The sequence below is a fragment of the Acomys minous genome (genome assembly GCF_964271855.1).
Source record: "Acomys minous genome assembly, chromosome: 3".
Classification (NCBI taxonomy): Eukaryota; Metazoa; Chordata; class Mammalia; order Rodentia; family Muridae; genus Acomys; species Acomys minous.
Genome location: NC_140485.1, coordinates 54,169,108 through 54,188,476, shown reverse-complemented (window position 1 = coordinate 54,188,476; position 19,369 = coordinate 54,169,108). Strand labels below are relative to the sequence as shown.

General features: G+C 40.4%; 1 protein-coding gene across 21 annotated transcripts in view; it reads left to right on the top strand.

Annotated features, from left to right (window-relative positions):
• PHF21A (PHD finger protein 21A) overlaps window positions 1-19,369 on the top strand; it is a 180,776-nt gene that overhangs the window by 7,882 nt on the left and 153,525 nt on the right. The window contains exon 3 of one of the 21 annotated variants that reach the window (XM_084776671.1): window positions 9,123-9,149. The exons of the other annotated variants lie outside the window; for them this stretch is intronic. The gene's annotated coding sequence lies outside the window, so the exon portion shown is untranslated. The remainder of the gene's footprint in view (window positions 1-9,122; window positions 9,150-19,369) is intronic. 21 annotated transcript variants of the gene reach the window in all.

Genomic DNA, 19,369 nt, shown 5'->3' with positions numbered 1-19,369 from the left:
TATTTTTAAAGCATTTTGTGCTTATATAAGGTTTTTGTAGTGGGAAATATTAATGCTTATTGATATATTTTCTAGTATGTACTAGAGAAACAGTACCAGAGCAGAGAACAAACAAATTTGATTAGATCCTGAAAATAAGACCTAATTAGATTGTTCAGACTTTCCTGAAACTTGCTGTGAAAAAATTGGTTTACTTACTACAAGTCCCAGGGTGCACTGCAGCTTTTTCTTAACTTCAGATTAGAGCATTGCATGCTGGGACATGTAGTGGGTTTAAATAGCACGGAGAACTCTTCTTTCTTGTCTACTCCATTTTATACATACAAGACCCTAAGAACTTAATTTTTTAAAAGTTATATTAATAAAAATCATGATTACTCTGCTGAAATTCTAAAGTGAGACTTTATAAACAGCTTAGTGTTCTGTTTTATCACAGTTCTTTTGGCTTCTGTAAGATTTAAATGCAGAACAACATATTCAAATCTTGGAAGATAAAAGTAATTTCTGTACATGTGGTAGAGTAGGTTACTTCAGAAGTCTGGCATCATTGCTTTCTATTGAGGTCAGTAGCTGCCTCTTTGTCAGGCCTGACACATGCTATTCCTTTTGCCTCTAGTAGGAACAGTTATTCAGCTGTTATTTTATTTTATTATTTATTGTGCTTTTTCAAGGCAAGGTTTCTCTGTATAGCCCTGGTTGTCCTGAACCTCCCTCTGTAGACCAGACTGGCCTCAGACTCAGAGATCCACCTGCCTCTGTCTCTCAAGTGCTTGGGACTAAAGGTGTGCGCCACTACTCAGCTTGGGCAGGGGGCTTTTGTACTAGTGTTTAAATTCAGAGTTTTGTGATGTATCTCTAATAATTGTCAGAGTGTTCTAGCTGGGAGAAAAATTCCTGAAAATAAATGATTCAATACAATTGAATTATTTCATTAAAAAAATGTTTTGTTTTTATAGACAGTCAAGGCTGGCCTTGAATTCAGTCTTATTCCTTCAGGCCCTCCCCTGTCATATTTTTGAGACAGGATCTCACTGTAGCTCAGACTGACCTCTGTACCTTGTGACCCTGCTGCCCTGCTCTGGAAGCGCTGTTTTATAGGCTTGCTCTACCCTCCCCTAATCCGTGTAGACTGAGTACTAAAAGATGCAGTTTGAAAGGGAGAGGAAAAAGGGAAGACTCTTAAGTAGCTTGGATTTTCACTTATAAAATGTCAAACCTTCCTTTTGAAAGTTCTTCATTAACTCTTCTGGGCTGTTGCGGGGAGTGAGTGTAGAAGGATGAGCAAGTGCTTGTTTAGCATAGTGTGTGGCGTATAATTAAGGCTCCGTAAATACTTAGAATGAACAGCATCCATTTTTATTTAAAACACTTCCTTTTCTTCTTTTTCTTCTTCTGTTGTAATTTGATTAGAAGCCCAGATGATTTTTAGAAGCCTTGAAATTTTGGCTTATGATAATGATGTGACTTAGAATGATTTATTTGCTGTGCTTTAAAGTGTCCATGTACCTCAATTTCTACCTAAATGACACATGCCCAAAATTGGAAAAATAAGTCAGTAGCAGGGTGTTGGCGGGATTTGTAGTACCTGTTTAGCATTGTAGCAGTGCTTCATTGGCTTCAGGAAGTTTAAGAGATGATGATGATTTTTTTGTTATACTGTTTGCAATGTTAGACTATCCAAATAGTGGGCTTGCCCACATCTTTAATCCCAGCACCTTTGGGAGGCAGAGGCAGGCTGATCGCTGTGAATTCAGGGCCAGCCTGGTCTACAAAGAGAGTCCAGGACAGCCAAGGCTACACAGAGAGACCCTGTCTTGGGGGGTGGGGGGAAGGAATAGCCAAATAGCTGATTAGTGGAAAATAAGATTATGCAAAAATACTCTTAGTGTCCTGGTGAGTACAACCTTGGGGAAATCCTCTGAGCACATACATTGTTAAGGGATTGATATGGAGGATGCATTGAGCCCCGACTCTGCTCCCCTAAAATGTCATTTCAAGTCTGGGTAGTACTTAAAATGTAGGTTCAAAAGAATTTACATTTTAGTATTTTTACTCTTGTTAGGCTCCTGAACTTTGGGGATATTTTCACTTTAGCTGTTTGAGATCAGAAAAGTGTGTTTGCAGTGGGAAAGGGGTACATGGGAATATTAAAAAATATAAACACAACTTCCAGTATAGCGTATGTGCCTTTTTGGAATATGGAAGAGTCAGACAACTGTCTGACCTGCTCAGCTGGTACTCATCCCCTAGCGTGGACTTGGTGAACGTTGGCATAGACTGCTGCTAAGCTTTTCACTTAGTCTCTCTTAGTAGTATTCAAGTGCCAGTCGCCTCTGCTACTAACCTTACCTCCCACAGGAGGGTGAGATCTTTTAGAAGTGTCATAATCTATGGGATCTGCTTCTATATTATAAATTGTTTTGTTTTTCTTTTAATTTTTAAGTTAATATTAAAATTAGCAAGTTCAGTAGTTACAAAGACTAACAATAAATGTAATGGCCTTTGGTATTAATGGGTTACTATAGAAAATAATCATGTTTATATGAATTCTCCTTTTGTAAATTTTATTGCCATAACTATTCATGTAACTCCTGAAAGGCTTCTGAAGATCAGGAGAGTAAAGCTGGATGGTTACCTGTCCTCACTGTACAATCTTTAGATACATTCAAATTGCTGGAGACAGTTTTGCCTTTTCGTGAAATGTCCCAGGTCACTGTATGTCACATAATTAATTGTCTGATACAAGGAATATCCTAGGAAATTCAGTCTTGTTGGAGTTTAGTTTTTCTAGTGGAAAATAAATAAAAACTTGCTGTTAAAAGGACTAGATGGGACAGGCGTGGTGGCGCACGCCTTTAATTCCAGCACTCGGGAGGCAGAGGCAGGTGGATCGCTGTGAGTTCGAGGCCAGTCTGGTCTACAAAGTGAGTCTAGAACATCCAGGGCTACACAGAGAAACCCTGTCTCAAAAATCAAAACAAACAAACAAACAAACAAACAAAAAAGGACTAGATAATATTCATACATGTATTTTATAGACCAAGGTAGTATATGTGAATTGATTTTGTATTTAAAAGTGTTTATCATGCTAACATTATTATTATAAAGTTGCAAGTGTCTGAGTTAGAGTGGAAATGAACCAAAAATAGTGATCTCCTTTGCCCACAGTAGACCAGTTTAAGGCTTATTTATTTATTTACTTATTCATTTACTGTTGTGTGTGAGTGCCACATGTACCCGTGTCCACCTCATGTCAGGCGTGTGCCTGGAGCTCAGGGAGGAGCTCCTGCTGCTGGCGTTACAGGCACACGTGAGCTGCCTGCTGTGAGTGCTGGGAACTGAACCTGAGATCTCTGCAAGAGCAGCTGGTGCTCTTAACCCCGGAGGCAGCTCTCAGCCCCACTAGACAAGTTTTTTTGTGAGAAGCATTCTTATTGTAGAGCCTTGGCTGGCTGAAGCTTCTGCTGAGGATTATAGGTGTATACCACCTACCTAGTTCTGATAAGTTTCTTGATGTTTTTAGACATAACTGATAGTTTGTTCTTGATAGTAAATGCATGTTTGTGCATATGTTGTAATGTTGGTATGAGAAATGTACCAACAGGTTGTCATGTTTTAAATTCAGGCATTCTTACGTTGGAAAATGTTTTCATGTGTTAATGTCAGGCGCACATCAACGTATGCTGCTGGGTTATCTGTTAATATTAGTTTATCATTGGGTATGTGTATACAGTACTAATAAGCTTTTACACAGAAGTATCTTTCTTAGTTTTAATTATCAGAAATATTTGAGGACTTGCCGTAATTATCCTACTTTCCTTTTAGGAGTGTGGAAGTAGAGGCTTCCCTGGAGTCAGGTGAAGAACAAATGCTGTAGCTTGCATCCCTGAGCCCCTATTTTGAAGTGTGTAGAATGCTGCTCAAACTCTGTATTTTCCATAGAAACCTAGGAAAAGAGTTTCTAAGGAGTTTCTAAGTACTGAGATGGCCCCTGCAGTTCTGAGTCATTTTGAGACTGTTTTGTGATGGTGATTGAGTTGTGGTGACTGCATAGGGGGCCCTGGGTTGAAGGGACGCACCGCACCACCGGGGCAGTGCCTGGCTTGTGGTTGGTGGTTGAGCACCTTAGGCAGTATGGGTGTGGCCTAGCGTCCATGAAAGTTGACACTTTAGTGTGGGCATTACAATTTTTTTTTTGTGGTAAATACACATTGTTTACATTTACTATTTCAGTCTTTATGTAACTTGTGGATGTTTTAGAGTAGTAGTTAAGTATCCTTTCTGTGAAGAAATACTGTAAAAGCGAGGTCAGTTACAAAAGTCATTAGAGCAATGTGTATATAAAGAGAGCAGAAGTTAAAGTTTTCCTAGTTCCCATCCTGCTTTTGTTCCTTGTGCATTTACATATGTGGATGTGTCACACATCTAAGAATGAGTGGAATTACAGAACAATGCACTCTTCAAGTTTTCTCCTTTCAGAAAGGTGGCCTTATAAAAACCTGCTTGTTTTTTAAAATAAGGTTCATGTAGAGAATGGGCAAGGGATTGGAAGAAGAGAAATGGGTATGACTTCAGTTATAAGCCTGAGGTCCCAGGGCTGACTGCTCCCCACGGGACAAAAAGTATCCTAAGTGCTTTATTTGCAGCCACCATTATTCTTAAAACATTTCTAAAAACTCACCCTAAAATGACAGTATTGTTTTCTGGACTGTACTCACCATGTGAAAATTAAATTTTATAATTTTTTCTGGAAGCTATTTACAAAGATAGCAGTTGTATTTTTAGATGAACCTTTCAATTGTGTTCTTTTCAAACTGGTAGTCTCTTTTCAAGCATTCACTCCATATTTACAAAGTAGAGTTTCAAAACCAAGATGATGTACAGTAGTATTTTAAATAATGAACCTCTTTAGCTTAGTGGGCAGAAAGGGATGCCTCCTGAGAACTTGGCCTGTGCTTACGTTTTCATTTGAGTAGTGTTAGAGAGCCCCACCCTGTCACCTCTGCCCGATCACTCTGCCACCAAATGCCATGCTGATAGTGCCACTGATCTTTTAAGGATTTTTTTTAAAAAGGTAAATTATTTTAGTGCTTTTTGTTTTGATTCTGGTTTGAGTGCCTTACCTTGTTGCTAAGGTTATTTGCCATAATTCAACTTAGTAATTTTTAAATTGAACATTTTATTACATAGCTAATAAAAAGATTTTCATTATAGTCCTTTTTAAAAAAAGAACCCATCTAACCCTGAAAATGCACTCCTTGCTCTCAGGTGCTCTATGCATCTGTAGACTCCCCCAGCTGGTGAGGTGCCAGAGCCTTACCTTGAGACTAGGATATAGTTTTGATGAGCCAAGTTAAAAGGGTCTCTCTCCAGTAGCATTCATAAGTATGCTTTCATTTTGAGTGGCTCTGACCACACCTGAGAGAATATTTTCTTCTTCCTCCTAATAGTCATATAAGTTAAGAGCTCAAACAACCTCACTGGTTGTGAGACTGAGGCAAACACAAGACTCTGAGTTGGTTAATGGCAGAGCCTAATTTCCTAATACTTTTTAAATTCTGTTCTTGGTCATCTTGACCTATGGTCTCCACCCCTTTTAAAATCATGGGTCCTAGCAAATGTATAATAATCAGAACTGGTATTTTATATTTTCTGTGAAACATACAAGTTGAAAATTTAAAAGGCTGAGATTTAAAATGCAAGGTTCTTTTTTTTTGGGGGGGGGGTGCTTTTTGGAGGCACACATCACTTGGATAACAACTGCTCTGCCCAGGCCATTTTTCTTGCAAAAGAGGTGTAGTCATGAGGACAGCTGGAGGGCAGTTGGTAAAGGTGTAGGGGTTTGAAATTGGAGTGATCTTTTGCAGCTCTTTACTCTTAAAGAATCAGCCTTTCTTTCTTGTGAGAAGCTGAAAGATTGAGAGTGAAGGCCTTGAGAGGTGAGCTTAAAAGACAGAAATGTAAGCCTTATTTGTTTTCATCCAAGTTGACCAAAGGGAGGAAAAGGCTCTCTTCCCTGCTAGTTCCCAGTCTCATAGAAATGGCAGGGCCTTTTTCCTGTTGTTGTCAGGCAGTGTATAGAACGAAGGGAAGCTCGGTAAGCGTCTTCTCTGTGCCTGATATGACGTAACATTGTAGAGTATGCAGCATGCATGTTAAGTACAAGTGGTTGCATTTGGCTCGTTGCTGCCGCATTTTTGAGGATGTCTTAGGAAGCAATTATCAAGAGATAGGGTGGATAATGTGCACATCATTGAAATCAGCGTTTCACTAGGACCAAACTTTGTAACTTGAATGATTCTGTTTAGTATTTGTTTACTTCTTCCCCCACCCCCAACACTTCGGAGCAGAATTTCTTCTAAAAGGAACAGATGCTGTTAACTTATCAGGACTTGATACTAAAAAGCCTGCAAAAATCTCTGTGCTGTTTATTTTTTTATTTAATCTATATGCAAAGCATATTGTAATTATTGCTCTTAGAAGGTTTTAAGCTGATGGCGCCTTCCCGCCCTTGTGCCCAGGAGACAGATTAGGAATGCCAATTTCACAACTTGGTGTAAAGAAATGATGACCACTGAAATAAAACAGTTTGGGCGAAAAGCAAACCAGATAGAAGCGTACAATGAGAATGTCTTTTAGTAAAATGTTAGCATGCTGTACTTGGAGCAGATGCCACATTAATTCAAAAGAGAGCCCAGAAAATGTGGCAACTTTACGATGTCAATGGGGGAGTTTCAATGGCTCCTGTATGCACTGTGTGAAGTTCTCCGCAGCTCCTGGTCCCGTCCTGTGCTGCTCAGCTATCTTCTGTAGGTATTAAGTGTTAATATACAAACTCTGAGTTCATGCCATGGATTTTATTTGTGTAATTTTGTGCATTGTCATGCATTTAGGTGTTAGGGTAAGGAGTCCAGTAACTTAAAATACAGCAGTAATGGTTTTGTTTTTTTTTTTTTAGATATGCATATCAAGATATTTAGACTTTTCTCTGCTCCCTCCCAGTCACTTTCTTCATAAACTTGTCTAATGATTGGTTCTTTCAAAGAGGCCTAGTGCTTATCAGTTGTAGGATTTGGATAAGTTAAAAAAGTATGAGAATTTTTGCATTTTTTTCTCATTTAAATGTATTAAATGGGCATTTGTTAGGATTTTTAAGTACCTTAGATTCATTCATTCCTTTTGAGTTTTTTCATTTTTATTACTATTTTAAATTTTAGGTGTTTGGGAAGGGAAAAGGGTGATAGAAGGGTACTGAACACACTCAGATGATTCTAGAGTGACGGTCGTGTTGTAGAAGATTGTACTGGGATGTTTCCGAGTTGCCTGTTTCTTGCAGTGAATGGCTAGTGTGGCTCGGAGTGTACAGGAGTGGACTGAGGGCTTTTAACCAGATTTACAGTGTGAGGAGGGTTCTTGAACAGTGCAGTGAGCTGTCACTGGGGATGCACCCATGCGCCTGGAGAGACGCCTGGTGCACATGCTTAGAAAGTGCTGCTGCCTTTCTTTCAATTAATCCAAGCATATAATTTGCTCATTTGGTGAAAGATTAAAAGTTTTGTTTTAGTGTAATTCAAGGCAGCTTTTCAGCATGGCGGTGTAGTGCAGTGGCTAAGAGCTTGGTGCCTAAGCCTGTTTGAATCTTGGCTTGGCTATGTATTAGCCGTTGACTGTGGCCAGTTCACTTCTCCTGCACCTGCCTCGATTTCTTCATCTGCAAAGTGTGCATAGATGACACTCCTCTTCTGAGGCTGTTTTGAAGAATAAGTGAGTGGACTGTAAACGGGGGAAGTGCTAGGTAGGTCTGCTAAGCACTAAGTAGCATTTGACTGTTGAGCTCTGCTCCTTTCTCCTCCCTTCCCACAACCAAGACAGAAGTTACTCATGGGGAAAGGAGCCTGGGCCTTGTGGCTTGCCCTGTTGGAATTTCAGTACAACCACTTAAAGGTTGAATGTGCAATTTTGGACTATTTAAGCTGTCTTTCATAACGGTGTATCTGGTACATGCCACATACAGACGATTGTATTGGTCAAGTGGACGAAGTTTCTTTGTTTATGGCACAGGGGTAGTAATAGCTACCTCCCTTAGGAGTCACGTGAAGAAAGAATGAGGGCATCCGAAGACAGTAAACGAAATGCATTATCGTTGTTGGTACAGTCTAGCTAAAAGTTCATAGCAACAGTGTAAATATGGAACAGTATAGTGGGGAAACAGGAGCCCTCCCCCAAAATGCTCTTTTGAAAAAAAGATACATCATAAAAAGTATATCTAATGAGTTCTTATTTATGAATATCCTGGGAGAAATAGAAAATGCATGGGAATATGTTCATTTTAACTGAATCTTTTAAAACTATTTCAGAGGACTTTATTAAAACTGGTATTGCTATAAGCCTCTCCTCTGCCCCTAGCAACCAGAGACCAGCAGCAAGATCCTGATGGGTTTACAGTGGGCCCCTCAGCATCACTTAGCATCAGGTCGAGAGTAGACTATTCCAAGGTGCTAGTCAGCCAGTCAGCCTGTTGGCGTTGACCAGTTATGTATTCAGCCCTTAATGTACACTCAGGGTAAGACCTGACAGGAGCAGCTGCGGAGCCCCAGTGATGTGAAAGGCTACACAGTGCTTCCCAGGAGTGACAGGCATGGTCTATTTGCCTTCCCGTTTGGGCGTTTGCCTTTGTGAGATCCCCTTTCATCTGGTCTTCACTACTTGTTACGTTCTTGTCCTTTCTACAACTGCCATGAGCTACCTGTGCCAAGCGCAGCAACAGTCTGGGGATGGGTTGATCATCAGAAAAGCCACAGTGACCTCACAATTAACGGTTTTTATTTTTTTGGTGAAGAATTGAGATTTTACTATATTATTAGAACGTCTGTATGCCTTTCTTCTTCTCCCCTCTCCTCCTAGTAATTGAGGAAGGGGAAAAGATTAAGTGTGTAACAGATATTTACTTCATTGACTGCTGATTTGTCTCTAAAACATTTGTGATGCTTGATCCCTCAGCGATTCAGCAAATGTGTAGTATTTGTAATAGCGTACACAGACAGCTGAATGCCTGTATATTCTGCTTGCAAGCGTTTGAGTTAAAGTCACCTAACAGCATCCGTTGTTATTCTCATACCCAGCTGTACCATCTGATGAAGGCCTGGTAGGTGAGTCAGAGTGTTTACTATGCTTTATTTTGTCTGCATTCCTAAAATGTTGTTTTTGCGTTCTGAACAGAAATTCTAAGTTTGTTCTAATAAAGTGCTATACTTTTGCCCAACATATTTTAAAAATTCAGCCGTATTATAGCGGGTGTATAGTTTCTTTCACTAAAAAAATTTACACCATCACTTTACAGTAAATAAATAGGTAAAGTTTTATAGCTTTAAAATTAGCATAAAGTAATTATTTAAATTCTTATTTAATATGTATGGATGTATACAAACGTATGTGCATGTATGCTTGCATGTCATAACATGTGGAGGTCAGAGGACAGTTTGGGGGAGTCACTTCTTTTCTTCCACCATGTGGGTTCTGGGGATTGAACTCAGAGTGGCAGACCTGGTAGCAAAGGTCCTGTTTTGTTTTGGGACAGGGTGGTTGGGATAGCACTCAGGCATGGTACCTGCTAGGTAAGTGCTCTACCACTGACCCATATTCAGGTGGTTTTTGTTTTTTTGATTCTCTAAAGATAAAAGTCAAGGCCTCGTGCATGCTAAGCTAATCCTTTTCTACTGTGCTGCACCCCCAGTGTCCATTGCTTTCTTTACTTTAGCCACATGCAGGATGTATGAAAGTTGTTTCACGTGGTTGAGTGAAAACTGGAGTACTTTAGAACTTCAGGTTACAAACAGACTCTTAATATGGTTGATGTTTTCAGAAGTTTTTCCTTGCTTAACTTTTGGAGAGTGGTGCTACCTGTGTCAGAGCACCTGCTCTGGCCATACAGATCCTGTCCAATAGCTGTGTACCACAGGTGGTGCTTTGTTGCCTCCTCCCTCACACAGTGTCTCTGTGCGCCTCTCTTCCACCTGCTTCCCGTTGCCTGTGTGCGCTCTGCGGTGTGCTGCACACCACCCCTGCAAAGCCATCATTTTAATTTCTATTTCTTCTGAAAACCGAATACTGTTGTAGTTGTTAGTTTTTAAGCGAGAGCTATTATCACAACCTTAAAGCTTGAGGGGTTTTGTGAGACTCCATTCCCCAATTTCCATCCCTCAACTGGGCTTTGGATAAGTAACTTAAAATTACTGATAGAGTAACTGAATATTAGTGAACCATCCTAAGTCTGAACGAGGAGAATAGAAGAAGACTTTGAAGCAGGGCATGGTGACACATGCCTTTAATCTGCCTTTCCCAACACGTGGGAGGCAGAGGCAGGAGGAGGTCTCTGTGAGTTAGGGGCCAGCCTGGTCTACGTAAAGTGTTCCAGGATAGCCAGAGCTACTTAATGTGAAGAACGGGTCTCAAAAAACAAACAAACCCAAAACAGAAACAAAAGACTTTTTACCTCAGAAATTGCTGTATTTCTGGTAGGGGTTAGGTAGAGGCCAGTTAACTAAGATTTTTTTTTTTCAGTTAGCTAAGATATTAATGAATTAGATTGCTCTCTGTAGTGCTAGGAACCTAACAGAAGAAAGGAGACGTTTTATATTACTGATTTGGTAAGTATTTTTAACTTGTTAAAATAGAAGTTGGAAGCCAGGAGTGGTGGCGCATGCCTTTAATTCCAGCACTCAGGAGACAGAGGCAGGTGGATGGATCTCTATGAGTTTGAGGCCAGCCTGGTCTACAAAGTGAGTCCAGGACAACCAAGGCTACACAGAGAAACCCTGTCTTGAAAAAAAAAACCAAAAACCAAAACAACAAAACAAAAAACAAAAAAAACAAAAAAAGAAAAAAAAAGTTGGGATTGTTTTGGTTTGTAAAATGTAAAATAGGCTTATGTTGCCTTGTTAACTTATGGTTTACTAGTTTGATAGTTGTCAAATAGCAGCTAGTAGGCTGGTTTTTGTTTGTTTGTTTTGCTGTGTTTTGTTTTGTTTTTTTGTTTTGAGACAGGGTTTCTCTGTGTCACCCTGGCAGTCCTGGACTCACTTTGTAGACCAGACTGGCTTCAAACTCACACAGAGATCTGCCTGCCTCTGCCTCCCAAGTGCTGGCATTAAAGGTGTGTGCCACCACGCCCAGCTTGAATTGTTAACTATATTGTTCAGTTGGAAAAGTAAAATGTGGACATTTTAGTTTATCATTTTGTATAAGTGGGTGTTTTGCCTACATGTATGTCTGTGTGTCTGGTGCCCAAGGAGGCCAAAAAGGGAGATCGGATCCCCTGGAACTGCAGTTGCAGATGGTTGTGAGCTGCAGTGTGAGTCTGGGAATTGAACCTGGCTTCTCTGGAAGAACAGCCAGTGTTCTTAGCCTCTGAACAATCTCTCCAGCTTCTAAAATTTGGAAGTTAATTGTGGTTACTTAAGTTAATGATTGTGTTGGATATAAATTCAGTGGTTTCTAGGGTCTATACCAGGGTTTTTAAAAAATATGTAGTTTATTTTATTCTTTCAGAATAAATTTTGATTGATTGATTGATTTTCTGAGACAAGATCTCACTGTGTGTGGTAATGACTATCAATTCACTATAAATACAGACCAGGCTGGCCTTAAATTCACAAGATAGTTGTTGGCCTATGTCTTTAAAGTGTTGGGATTACAGGTGTGTGCTACCATACGTGCTGTCTTTTGATAGTCACTGCCTACCTTCTGCCTAAGTCTTCCTCTACCCTCTAGCCATCGCTTCCCAGCTTCGTGTCCTCCTTCCTGTCTTGTTTTTGTTTTCTGCCTGTATATGCATAGGTGTCCAGCCATCTACTGCCCATGGTGGCCACGGTTTATTTTAATTAAAATTTTAGTTTAGCATTCAAAGTATACTAAACTTTTCTTCTGTTACTTAATGATATGCAAAGAAAAACATTTGAGAGAAAACCCCTAAACTTTACAGCATTAGGGGCTGGGCATGGTGGTGCACACCTTTAGTCCCAGCACTCGGCAGGCAGAGGCAGGTGGATCTCTGTGAGGTCGAGGCCAGCCTGGTCTACAGAGAGAGTTCCAGGACTGTGAGAGCTGTTACACAGAGAAACTCCGTCTCGAAAAACCAAACAACAACAAAAAACAAAAGCCAGAAACTTTATAGCATTAGAAAAACTCCAGAAGTTTAAAATCTTATAAAAGTAGAACAAATAATGCAGTAAAGAAAATCCCTTATAACCTGTTCCCCAACTTCAGCAGTCACCAGTCTTGTCAGCCTTTATAGTGTGTGTACCAAAAGGACCAGGGAGACGGCTTAGCTGGTAAGACACTGGCCTGCGTCTTGCTGTGTGTGATATCTGGAACCCCCAGGTGCAATTAGTCCTCTAACTTCCACATGCACACTGCTGTGTCATGGACACCCCGACCCCACTCCCACATAAGTGTAAAAAGAAAAAAAAAATTGTGCCAAGGAAGAATGTGTGAGAGGTATGGCCACTTTCCTACACTAAGTCTGCAACTGGCCATCCCTTCTGCGGTAGTACTGCTCTTAGCTGCCTTTCAGTTTTGAAAATGGTTAAGCCACCACTAGCTTAATGAAGGACCATTTCTGCTGAGAAGACTCTAACTTTCCTTACCCCGTTCATCTTTTAGAAATTCTTCAAAATTCTTTGTTGTTGTTGTTTTCTTTTTGTGACAGGCTTTCCTGCTGGGATCTAAAGCTCTGTGCCACCACCACACCCAGCAGTTTTTCAAAATTCTTTACATTTTTTTCTCTTCTTTTGAGATAAGATGTTATTTAATTTAGGCCGACCTCAAAGTCGGTATATATGGGAGTATGACCTTGACCTGGAACTCATAATTATGTCAGACTAGCCTTGAACTCAAGGAGGTCTGCTCTCTTCTGCCTCCAGAGTGCTGACATTAAAGATGTGTACCATCAGACTTCTGATCTTGCCTTTACATTCTGAGTGTTAGGATTGTAGATACGCACCATCAAAGCCAGCTCTTTGAACCAGGTCTTCCTGCATGCTGAGCAAGCACTTTACCAACTGAGCTACATCACCAGACATTTAGAAATTCTGATAATCAATTTTGAATTTACTCTTACGGGTTGCATCTTATTTTATGTACATTTGGCTATCTGTGACTTTTGTATTTGACACCTATAATCATCATTTTTAGCATGTGTAGGATACTGTATGACCGAGTTGTTGTTGGTGGTTTTTGTTTTGTTTTCCAGACAGAATTTCTCTTGTAGTCCTGCCTGTCCTGGACTCGCTTTGAGACCAGGCTGGCCTTGACAGAAATCAGCCTGCCTCTGCTTTCCTGAGTGCTGGGATTAAAGGCGTGTGCCGCCACACCTGGCGGTATGACAAGTTATAAGTCATCCAGTCTCGTGCATTTCCTTGTGCGTGTTCTCTTTGTATGCAGGCTGAGTTTGTATTGAGGCATTCCTGTTATGACTTGTAGAGTAGTTTGCTCAGGCAGGAATTTGGGCTATCTGTTAACTTCAGATGGGGTACTAGTGGTGGGGACCTTATTTCTATCTGCTCCTCTCTGGAACAGTAAGTTGTATGTGTGCCTGCATTGTGGGACCCATTTATTACTAGTCAGTAAAGGTGATGCTAGCCTTACTGAATTTCTTTCATTTTATTAGTTTAAATTAGACTCAGAGGGGTAATTATTCCACCCCAATGCATGAAGAAGTCTAGTCAGTGCAGGTTGTGCGTTGAAACCCCTGTGCAGTGCATGGAAAATGCATCTTTAATGTTATGATGTTGCTTGGCATCTTTAGTTTAGTGCAAGGAGTGTTCTTACTTAACAGGACCTTTAATAAGCTCCCTCTACACCAAAGATATACTTTTAAAAATTACACTTAAGGAGACTTTGTAGTATTCCCCAGTAGAGTTCATCTAGAGCAGCAAAAACCTTCTCAAATAAAACTTAGTCCTTTAACCGGAATTCGTTTAAGTGGGTTTCTCTGTACTTGGTTTCCATGGAAATAGGGAACAGCTACCGTTATTTATAAGGTGGAAGTAAAATAGGGTGCCTAATGGGACCCCATGCTGCTTTGATGAAGAGACTTAGGGAAAAAAAATCCATGCTCATGGGATTTTTTTTTTAAACAAGGTTAATGGAAGCCCTTATTTCAGTCTTGTAACAGAACGTATTTTTGGTTTTAAAGGCTAGCATTACCATCAAGCAAACAACTTTTGAGGTCTGTATTGCTTTCACTTTCAAGTTTTAGGACGCCTAGGCAGGATGGAAGCGGTATGCTTCACACTTGTGTTTCTTGGTGGTTTTGTTTCAAAAGTTAAGAGTCCTAGTATATTGTAATAGTTTCCATTTCTCCTCAGCACGTCTCAGAGTACAGAGAAGGTAGATGTCCATGAGTACAGCAGTAAAGAACCAGTATGTTGATTGCCCAAGGATTTTAGATGTAAATCTCACCGGAACTAGTTTTAGTCTTTAGGCCTGAGTCAGGGCTCTGTGAAAACATTCTGATTTTCTTAGGAGACGGACACAGGGAATATCTTAATGTCCCTTTCTTTTCTAGAAAGCGGATTGTTGCCAGTGCCTGTTAGCGAAAATAAATGTCTGTTTTTTTAAATCTTTGAGTTGGATTTGGGAAAAGCCTTGTTTCTTCATCACTACTTCAGTAAGGCCTGCTCTTAGTTTCTAATGCCCATACCAAAGCCTTGGCGTTCTAAAGCCCCCATCACTGAAAGAGTATCATTCCCTTTGTGTTTGTGTTTGCAGGGGGAGGACAGAGTGAGAGGAGAGAGAGAAAGAGAGGGAGGGACGGGGACTAATATTTCCGTAGCCTGAAAGGCACCTGCTCGTTTTCCAGCCTGGTGAGTTCAGCAGTACCGCAGGGGAGGGAGGCACGGCAGCACTCAGGAAGGTTAAGGTGCTAGTGTTTTATTTAGTTTGTTTTGCCTGTCCTTGGCAGCTTGTGGTCATTATCCATTCGTCTGGGAGGCTCTGATTTTTTGGCTATCAGGACTGCAGGGTTTCTTCCATGCTTAAAACAGGGTTGTAGTATACCTGGGGCTCTTCCAGGGAACGTTCTTGTTTTGTTGTGTGCATGTTTCTTTGGATAAGTTTCTCACTATATTTGAGTTTATTATGCCTTAATTAAAAAACAAAAACAAATCCCTTGGTTGCTTAACCTTGTCTGGTTTATTTTCATGTCGTATGCCTCATACCTAGCAAGTCACAGGTCCTCCTGCTCACATTCATATAATAACCTTGTAACTTTGCCTCAATGTTAGCTTTTTTCCCTTTAAATATAGCCCTTTCTTCCTCTTTCTTTTCTTTTAATCTGGTGTTTATCGGTGACCTTCCTTAGTGGCTTTATTTGAATTGTCTTGTGCTTCAGACACATAGGAATTTGGATCTCTTGCCCCATTTCTGAGGGAGGAACTCCCAGGAGTTACAGCTAGTGTGTTAGCGGGGCCTCTGGTGCCGAGCTGGGCATTCCTTCTCCTCCTTGGTGCTTATGGTCCATGCTCCAAACTCCCACTAGTGTTGATAGGAGGCCTTGCTTAAGTCCCTGAACACAAGAGAAGCCCAGGCTCTCTATAATGCCTTGTAGGTACCCAGGTTGGTGTGTGTGTGTGTGTGTGTGTGTGTGTGTGTGTGTGTGTGTGTGTGTGTTTTGTTTTTTGTTTTTCCAAGACAGGGTTTCTCTGTGTAGCCTTGGCTGTCCTAGACTTTGCTATGAACTGTAAGCTTAGACACTGCAGCCACTGGTCAAGTATTATCTACTGTCCAGGACATCTTTTTGTGAAACAGGGATTCTTAGGACTTTCATTTATACTGTATAGTTTAGTAGATGATTTCTTTCTTTCTTTCTTTCTTTTTAAGATTTATTTACTTATTTTATATACCAGAAGGCACCAGATCTCATTATAGATGGTTGTGAGCCACCATGTGGTTGCTGGGAATTGAACTCAGGACCTCTGGAACAGCAGACAGTGCTCTTAACTTCTGAGCCATCTCTCCAGCCCCGACGATTTATTTTTTAAATTGAAAGTAGTGAGTCTGATTAGAGGCCTGGTGGCACATGCCTGTATTCCCAGCACTCAGGGAAATAGAGGCAGGTGGATGTTTGATGACTGAGCATAGGCTATAATAAATTTGTAGCGGGTCATATTACAGTAATTCATTATTGGTGTTTCATGACAGAATTTCTCTGTGTAGCCTTGGCTGTCCTGGACTTGCTTTGTAGACCAGGCTGGCCTCAAACTCACAGAGATCTGCCTGCCTCTGCCTCCCTGAGTGCTGGGACTAAAGGTGTGCACCACCATGCCTACCATTTAGCCTAATTTAAAGCATGACCTGGTGTTAAAATTTTATGTATAGGCGTGGTGTTACACGCCTTTAATCCCAGCACTTGGGAGGCAGAGGCAGGTGGATTGCTGTGAGTTTGAGGCCAGCCTGGTCTACAAAGTGAGTCCAGGACAGTCAAGGCTAATACAGAGAGATCCTATATTGAAAAAAAAATTAGCCACAAAATTTGCTTATTGTGTAATGTAGATTGGATGCAAAGCTCTTAGATGTTTTTAAAAAGGTACTTAAGTGGTTATTAATCATCATTGATTTATTTATAATGTTTTAAATTTCATAACCATACCAGAAATATGAATGACTTGTTTCTTTGCTTACTCTAATTAAAGCTGTTACCTGTGACGTTCTGTAGAGGTGAAGTCTTGAGTTTGTGACAAAAAATTGTGTGAAGTTACACTAGCAAAATAATATTCATCTCTAAATGCAAAATAATTGTACTTACTCTAACCTGGATGTTTTGAATGTCTTTTTGTTGACTTGTTGGAAACACTGTATAGTCCAGGTTTCACTGTGTGGCACAGGTCTGTCTGGAACTTGCTGTGTTCTCCAGGCTGTTCCTGAGCTCTGAATCCCTCTGTCTCAGCTGCTTTCTAGTTGCTAAGGTTGCAGGCACATGGTCAGTCTCCATGTCCAGCTCTTGGGTGTATTTTTCAGTAATAAATCCATATTTAAAATATTTAAGTAGACCTCAGTTATAAGAATGAAACACAGTAAGAAACAGACACAGGAATAAAACTTCAGACTTAGGTATGTTCTGCGCATGGATAGTGCAAAAGTGCTGACTTACACATCAGTCTTGCATTTTGCTGCTCAGCATTACTAAATTATAGAAACAAAATATTTACTTTCTTTTTCTTCTTTTTGGTCACTTGCCATTTGATAGTCAGTTAACAGTCTTCAGAAGAGACACTTGAAGTGTTGGTATGCAGACTTAAGAATGTTAGTCTGATAGTAATGTGTTCTTCCTGGGTGTGTGATTGATGAATGGACCTGCTTCCCTGAAGCTATAACTCTGCTCATGCATGCAGAATCTACCTGTTGGAGCTGGGAGCCCCTGAAGCCCACTTGTGGCCATACTTAAGCATGAAGGATATTGAATTCTAAAACTTGCCCTAAGTAGCTTGCATGTAATTTTTCTTTAAAGTTTTGGTAGAAGTATTTCTCCATCCTTAATGTTGCTCATTTCTTCTTTTTAAAAATGATTTAAAAAAAAAATGTGTAAGCCACGCAGTGGTGGTGCACGCCTTTAATCCCAGCACTTGGAAGGCAGAGGCAGGTGGATCTCTGTGAGTTCTGAGGCTAGCCTGGACTACAGAGCGAGTTCCAGGACAGCTAGAGCTGTTACACAGAGAAACCTTGTCTCAAAAAAACCAAAAACCAAACCAAACAAAAACAAAACAAAAAAACAAAAACAAAAAAACAAAAAGAACCCCCCCCCCAAAAAAAAGTTCATCAGTGTTTTGCCTGTTTGTCTGTATGTATATAAGTGCTCTATCTGCATGTACACCTGCATGTCAGTAGAGTGCATTAGATCCCAGCGTAGATGGTTGTGAGCCACCATGTGGTTGCTGGGAATTGAACTCAAGACCTCTGGAAGAGCAGTCAGTGCTCTTAACCCCTGAGCCATCTCTCCAGCCCATCAGCCAATGCTCTTAACTATTGGATATTGTTCATTTCTTAGAAGAGCAAAGGAGTCCACCCTGTACCAGAGCAAGTGATGTGTGGAGGAGAAGTGTCTCAGTAACTGGCCCTCTTCCCCCAGCCCCCCTGCTCCCAGCTCTCGTTTCCTTCCCACCCTTTGCTTTGCCGTTTTCCTGTGTGGCTTCTGTAGTCCTTATAATCAACTTTATAATCAGTGTCATGATCATATGGTTCATGGTTTATTAGCTGAGGGTTGGCTCTGCTACTGAGTTGTGGAGGAAATGTGTACTGTCTTTCTGCTGACTTCCCAGAAGAGTTTATGTCATTAGACTTTTCCCGATGTTGTTTTAAATAGAAGTTAAATCCCATCCTGTCCCAATCGTGTTTTAGTGTCAATGGATTTTATATATCCTGGGTATATCTCCAATTCTTCAGCTTACTTATTCATTTGAAAATATTACATTTATTTATTTATGACTGTGGACTTGCATGCCAGAGGGTGATTTGCAGGAATCATCCACAGTTTGAGTTTCCACAGTGTGGCTTCCACAGTATGAGTGAGTTCTGGGAATCAAACATAGGTTATCAGGCTTGGCTATGAGCACCTTGACCAGCTAAACTGTCTTTTGCCTTCATGTGTCACACAGTGTTTCAAATAAACAAGTTCTTAACCTTAGCCCAATTTGTCAATCTTTCTCTTTTTATATTTTAAAGTGCTATTATCTTACTTTTTGGTGAACAGAATTGGAAAAACAGTTTTAGAAAGTCATCCATCTAACTAGTGAAAACAGTGGGAGAGTGAAGTATAAGGAGTTATCTCACAAAAGAATTGGGATAGGAAGATGAGGCTACAACACTGTGTCTCTGTTCAGTCCATTGACCAGACCATTTATTGAGTGCTCATTGTGTGTGCCTGGTGCTATTTCAGGCATCCTATGAGTGCTTCTGTGTCACCACTATGCGCCTGGTCCTATTTTAGACATCCTTTGAGTGGTACTGTAGACTCTTCGCTGTAGTAACTGAAATAATAAGAACCAACTGGGTGTGGTGACGCACGCCTGTAGTCCAGCACTAAGGGAGCAGAGGCAGGCAGATTGCTGTGAGCTGGCGATCAGCCTGGTCTACAAAGCCAGGCCAGGCCAGCCAGGACTACACAGAGAAAAAACTAAATCTGTCTTGAAAAAACAAACAAACAAACAACAATAACAATAATAATCAGAACCTATATTTTATGGGCTTAATTATAGTTTTTTGAAATTATTTTAGAACTTGTAAGGCAGTAATCATAAAAGCTAACTATCATTAAAAGTCAAAAGTTAAAAGAAATTTTATTTAAAAAAAAAAAAAAGATGATACCAAAATTGCT